The sequence below is a fragment of the Coffea eugenioides genome, chromosome 2 (genome assembly GCF_003713205.1).
Source record: "Coffea eugenioides isolate CCC68of chromosome 2, Ceug_1.0, whole genome shotgun sequence".
Taxonomy (NCBI): Eukaryota; Viridiplantae; Streptophyta; class Magnoliopsida; order Gentianales; family Rubiaceae; genus Coffea; species Coffea eugenioides.
In genome coordinates this window covers 68,809,835-68,817,032 of record NC_040036.1, presented here as the reverse complement: position 1 = coordinate 68,817,032, position 7,198 = coordinate 68,809,835, and positions in this window count along the sequence as shown.

Here is a 7,198-nt window from a genome sequence, read left to right as displayed (position 1 = left end):
TCCTTTTTGAATTTGACATTGTCTTCACAACACAAAAAGCAGTCAATGACCAAACCATAGCAGATCATTTGGCAGAAAATTCAAGAGAGGATGATTACCAGCCATTGCATACCTACTTTCCTGATGAAGAAATTATGTTCATTGGAGCAGTTGAGGACATGAGTGAGCAGTATCTTGGATGGAGATTATTTTTCAATGGTGCGTCAAATTCTTTTGGAGTTGGAATTGGAGCAGTTTTAGTGTCGCCAGGGAAACACTATCCTGCTACTGCCAAATTACGGTTTCCTTGTACCAACAACATGGCCGAGTATAAAGCTTGTATTTTTGGATTGAAAATGGCATTGGCATGGAGATCAAGAACCTAATAGCATTTAGTGATTCCGATTTACTTGTGCACCAGACGCTTAAGCAGTGGGTGACTCGGGATTCAAAAATTATGTTGTATCATTGTAGTTTGCTTAGTTTGGCCAGTAAATTCAGGAATTTGGAACTCAGACATATTCTTCGCACTCATAATGCCTTTGCTGATGCTTTAGCTACTCTGTCTTCGATGATCCAACATCCAGATGAGCTAGTGATTGAACCTATACAAATTCAACTTCAGGATAGGCCAGCGCACTGTCTGATGTTCGCCCCTGGTACAATGATATTAAGAAATTCATGAAAACGGGATCCTACCTTTCTGATGCTGATTATGTTGTAAAATGTTTTTTATGCAGAATGTCATCAAGATTTTTTTTAAATGGAGAAGTGTTATATAAGAAAACATCCTTTTTGAGCCTTCCGAGATGCATTAATGAAGAGGAAGCCAATTATTTGATGAAGGAAGTGCACAGTGGAGTTTGTGAGCCACACATGAATGGGCATCTACTGACTAAGAAGATCATGAGCTCAGGGTATTTTTGGCTTACTATGAGGCATGACTGTGCAAATTTTGTCAGAAAGTGTATCAAATGTCAAATGCATGATCAAACGCTTGACTCGAGCTCAGTAAAATCGAGCTCGAGCTACTCGTTAAATTTAACGAGTCGACTTCGAGCTCAAGAAATAAGTACTCGCGTGCTCGCCGAGCTTAATCGAGTTTTCATATTTTATTTATATTATATATTTATATTATATTATATATTATATATTTTTAAAAAAAAATTATAGATTTATTTCAAAACTCGAGCTCGAGCTCGAGTAGCTTGGGTTTGATATTTACTCGAGCCCAAACGAGTCGAGCTCGAATTTAGTTTTATTTCATCGAGTCAAGCTCGAGTAGCACAAATTTTGATCGAGCTCGAGCTCAAGTATGCTCGATAGCACCTCTAGCCTTGACTATATTTTGGTATAGCCATGGATATAAATAATTTAAGTGATTTTTTGATAGTTGTAATTTGGGACGCTTGATATATTTTTGGAATATTATGGTGTAGTTAATGAATGACATTTTGAAGGAAGTGACTTCTTCTATATATTAGTGACGTGTTGGTTGGATAGTTCTAAGTTATAAACTTGGCTCGTAGTGAGTTCTAACGAGGGTTAGGCAGGCGGCTCGCCAAAACCCTATGGTTTACCCTAAGGAGATGTGGGGTCATCACAATTTACAAGGAACGCTAGTTTTTGTGGGGACTTTCTGACTTCAATGAAGAGAAAGTTTTTCTTGCCATAGTATCAAAGCTATTAGTGAGGAGGGTCTGTCCTCGCTATTGATCAGTCCCATTAGTTAGAAAGACAATAGCATTATCGCCAATGACTTTTAGCAATGATCATCTAGCGAGAAAATTGGCAAGGAAGCACTTTCCTCGCTGAAACTAATTGGTGAGAAAGTTAGCCTTTTGGCAAGGACTTTGGTTCCTTGCCAAATCCCTTTTTTATTGTAGTGTCCCTTATTTTTCCTTTTTTTCTAAATTTCTTTTAATGTTAATCCGTGAATGTTAATCCGTGAAACTTAGTTGTAATTGAAGTTTTCTTTAAGCAGCTAGGTTTTTATGAATATCATGCTAACTCATGCTCTTGTGTTGTTTAACCTTTGAAATTTCAGATTGAAATTAGGTATTTGCAAAGACACGAGCACAGGAGTTGGTACGAAGGGCTTTTTTTTGTTATCAGGTAAATAAATTTTCTATCCGCTTGCTTGCAATTTCTTTTTTTACAGATTGTTGAGAAATTTTGCATGTTGTTGATTTCCATTATTTGCTCGACTGCTTGATTTAGTAGACTGTAAAGTTTTGAACTTGATTAAAGTTACATTCAACTTTGCTCGCCTGTGTGGTTAAGAAAGTACATTGTGTTAAACAAAGTGCAATTTCAAGTTTTCTCCAATTATTATAACTGGTGTATATGTTTTTAAAACTAAATGTAAGTCTTACTATGATGCCTATTGCAATTTTAATGCAATGTTATCGCATCATTATTTCTGTTTTCCTTGTTTGCTTTGTCTTTTTACCAACTTAATATTGGAATCTTGCAACATAATTTTGTAGGTTTTAATCTTGACACCTTGTACAAACTGTTGTTGTGTTTCAAATCTTCATTGCTTCTTATTCTCAACGATTTGATGGAAAAATGCTTAGAATGACATTTCTCCAGTTTGTGGACACTAAAATTTGCATTTATCCTTATTTCAAATTTTTATTTTATTATTTTTATTTTATTATTTTTATTATTTACTTATCTATTTATTCATTTCATTTCATGATATTTTTACTTTTTAAGAAAGATCATTTCAAATCATTTTTAGAAAAATTGCAAAGAAAAGAAAAGAAAAGACAAAAAAAAACCAGGAAATCAAATTAGTTTTCATAAAAAAAAAGAAGAGCGCAGTGCACTCGCGTTATTCATCACTTCCTTTGTATAGAAGCCATGAACGAGCTCTAGTACTAGATTGCAACTGCCATTCCTATTCCATTTTCACTCTGTTTTTCTTGATTTTCCTTTTTCCTAAAAACCTTTTGCCACCTTACCATCAGAATTATCAGGAAAGTTCCAGAGTTAAAGTCATGTAATGGCTCAAAAGATGGCAGCAATAGCTGGGTTTCATCCTCACCTTTGAGGTGATGGTTTGGGAGCCTTCGTTTGGTATAAATAGAACCAAAATAGAACCATTAGAGAAGAAAAAAGGGAGTGGCGGCGGAGCAATAAAAAGCAAAGAGAAAATGAAAGGAAAGAAAAATTAGAGAGAGAAAGAAAAAAAAATTTTGCAGAAAAATTCTTGGGAAAAACAGGCTGAGCAATCAGCCCCTTTCTTCATCACATTTCGAGCAAATCTCGAGCTTTTAGGAGGATTTCTTTACTTTTGCACTTTATTGGGATGTATTAGAACCATTTTTGTTCAGAAACAATTAAGGGAAAATGCCTCCAAGAAAGATAAATTGAAGCTCCAAGACTCGAGTTTGTCAGTGCTGCACCCCACTGCGACGAAAATTTTCTTGACTTCATTCTACGAATCAGCGCGCCTTCTAGGGAACATTTCACGTTTATCTAACCCCACAAACACTCCCATGTAATTATGGCTCCTATCCATGTCGATTTAACACATTTTTTTGCAAAGATTAGAGCTCATCGGACATGAACTCTCGAATTTTGTTGCTGGTTTGATGAGTTTGCCCATCTCTTTGCCATACTTGTTTTTAGATGATTTTCTTGTTGAATATTCCCTTTTCTGTTTGTGAATCTTTGGCGTTGGTCTATGGAAACAAAATACATGAGTTACACAATCTTGTTGGCTCGGTAGTTACCTCGTATGGTTCTTATATTTGAGGAAACAAAGTTGCCGAAGAAGGCTGCAGAAGAAGAAGCTTTGAATCAAGCTACATGAAAATTTTAAAAATTGCACTTAGACCCCTTAATTTTCACATAATTCTAATATGGCCCAAAATTGAGAAAATTGAACCAATTTTTGGCCCTTTTAAGTTTTAATCCTATTTTTCATATTTTAATTAGGTTTTTGGGCAAATTATTTCTGGATTGTAAGGCATTATTAAGCCTTAATAATTTTTAGCAGATTTTTGTCTTGTTGGGTTTAATAAAATAATTCAATGCTTGGGTTAATGTTGTTTTCTTTGGGTTTTGGTAAATAGATGTGGTGCGTCTTTGATTGGGTTATGGCATGAGCTTGGGAGGAAAGCTCATGTATTTAGGTTGGGTTGAGTTGGCAAAAAAAATGATGGGCTGGTCTGTGTATTTGTTTTTTGGACTTTTGCTAGGCGTAGGAAATTTTCGGCCCAACCAAAAGAAAAAGAAAACGAAAGATGGCCCAAGGCCATTTTCTAGCTACTAGTTGCTTTGGATAATACACTTTTTCAGTTATCGAATTTCAGTAAAAGCAACTTTTTCATGTGAAACAATTAGTACTTTTGCATACGGTTTAATGTCCAAATTTGTGATTTTTTTTTTGTAGGTTATTAATTTCATGGATTAATAGAAGTCATTTTAATTGATTTGTGAAGATTTGAAGTGTTTTAGAGTGTATATGAAGTGAAAAATCGTCAAAGTATGGAAAGCATTCAATTGCAATAAAATGGAACTTTGACAGCTCTGACACATTCTGATATTTCTCTCAAATCTTGAGTTACATGTATTAGATTGAGATAATTTTTAAACCATTTTGAATTAAGACAAAGATATGCAATTCTTATGCACAATCAAAATCTAGTTCAAGAGTTTACTTAGTCAAAATGCTGACAAACGATCGGAAAAATTTGCTATCAAAAGTTGAAATAGAGGATTGACCAGTCAAGGGTACTTTGGCCAATTACGATACTACAGACATCCAAATGTGATGATTTTTGATGCATTGGAAAGTTAACTTAAAGGGTTAGAATTTTTATGCTTTGTGCAAGAACTAGTTTAGCTTACATCATCGAGAAATTTGCAGTTGAAATTGATGGAAAAAAAGATCAATATTAAAGATTGAGCAAAAAGAGCCAAACCTGCAAAGAGAGGAGAACCATGAGCTGAACCGCAAGCCTACCTTGCAGATCTAGGGTTGCAGATCCCTGATTTCAGATTTTAACTTGCTTTGCAACTTGTATTTTGTTCAAACAACCTTTTTGACACGTTTTTGTGATCAAATTTCGGTGGAAACTATCCGAGAAAATGACAAAAGATGCTTTAGAACTCAAAGAAAACAAATTTATAGGTTCAAGAAAAATATTTATGATGATTACGCTTTGTCTTTTGCATCCAAATTAGTCTATAAATAGAAGAACTCTTCACAAGACTAAGTGTGGAGAGTAGAGTAGAGAATAGAAAAGAGGAAAACTCAATAGCTTAGCTTAGTATAGTTTTAATAGTAGTTGTTAGTCTAGCTTATTGAGAGAGTTTAAAAGAGAAAGTGAAGGGATACTCTTGCATTTTGCTTATTTGAGAGATTAACTTGTAAAGGAGTTCAAGGATTCAACTTTAAGAAATTGAATAAGAATTCTTCTTCCTATACTCTTTTTCTCTTGTGCTTATTTTCAGTGTTTAGTTGCAAAGTATTATTCATACTTGGATATGCTTAACATGATGTTTAGCTAAGGTTTTCATATCTTAGGGAAAAGATGAACTTGCTATTGTTTTGATATGAAATAGTTTGGAATGATTATGCAATTTCATGATTTTGTTATATCTAAGAATTTGTATTTGCTATTTGTGGTTGTTTGGCCACCAACTATGAATTATTTGATGATTGTATGAACAATGAAAGTTGTCTACATATAGATCTTAGTTCTAAGATCCTAGCCTTATTCTCACGAAAGTAGAGAATAATGGTTAGTTAGATTCATGTGATAACTTCATTAAGTTTATTTAATTAGTCAGAATAATGGTTTTTGGGTGCCTTCGTATACGTAAAGTAGAAAGAAGAGGCATTGTGCGCGTTCTGTTCGAAAAAGCGCGTAATGCAAGAACGAGTAGGATATCTGCTTTGTAGTGTAGCTGGCTATACCGGATATGCTCCGTGCTACGGTCCCCTCCCCCTGGTCCTTTCGAACCTTCTATTGAATAACCTGGGTTGATCCCTCTAATTAAAGATGACTGTATTGGTGTGTATTCGCCTAGACATTAGGGCTTCGGCCTTAAATCAGTAGGGCAATAGCATAATTATTATTGACCTGACCCCTATTACTTAACTTAAGCCTACTCAAGATAGGAAAGAAGCAGTCGTTTCCGGCTGTCCCTATTGTATTTTAGATGGAGTCATCAACAGGGCTAAGAATCTTACCTTTACTTAGAGAGGGGCAGCGGTACCACGCTCTTCCGTGCTCGTAGGTTGACTCCCCTATGCATCCCGACTAAGGTCTCATCTCACAAAGGTGCACTTCCCTTATGCATCCAGCCGCTTCACTAATGTGAATAGGTTATGCAGAAGGGTGGGTTGGTTATATACTCTTATGCGCGTTCCTTCTTCAAACCTTTTGGTATGTATTGCCCCCTAACTATAGATCAGATCCACCAGACGAGAAACAAAATTCCGCACTGCTGCTGAGTCGTCGGACTTATCCACCAAGGGATTCGTGGAATTTCTGTGGATTGCGTTGGAGGAAATCTACCAAAGCTAGGCAGATAGATAGACTCCTTTCCCGCTGCTAAGGGAAAGCAAGAAAGAAAAGAAAATGATTGTTTTTTAACCAGCGCCCCCCTTTTGGGTATGCAGGTACTAAGAGCCCTCTCACTACCAACCAGCAAACATCATCTGGTTGGGTCTTGCCGGTATCAACAATGAGAAAGAAACAACCAAATGGAAACAACAACTAACTATGGCTCTTGGCCCAGACAACGTCCTAGGCGTAGGGGAGATCGGAGCAAGAGGGAAGGCCTAGACGACGTTTTTATTCATTCTTGGCTGCAGTAAGTAGATCAAAGAGGTCGTTCCGCCCCTTGTCCCCGAATTAGGTAATATATTCTCTTTGAATCTTGCTCCAATCTGACCTAGCTGGCGAGCAATCCCAGTTCGCGACAGAGAAACAAGACAGCAAGCGAGCGTACCTTTGTTCGCTTCTTCTCCACCAAGCATGGAAGTTTAAGGATAACTGTAGGTCGGTGGTTACCAAAGGAAACTCCGATTCGATCCGCCCCCCGGCCGGGAGGCATCTATCTCATCCCGATCACAAGGAGAGGTTCACTATGATGGGGGGTACTTTTTTTCCCCTTTCGGATAAAATGAAATGCATAAGGGACCATCCTTTTGTTGCGGCATGCTCCTCAAAGTTACGGATTCGAAGGGGGCCTC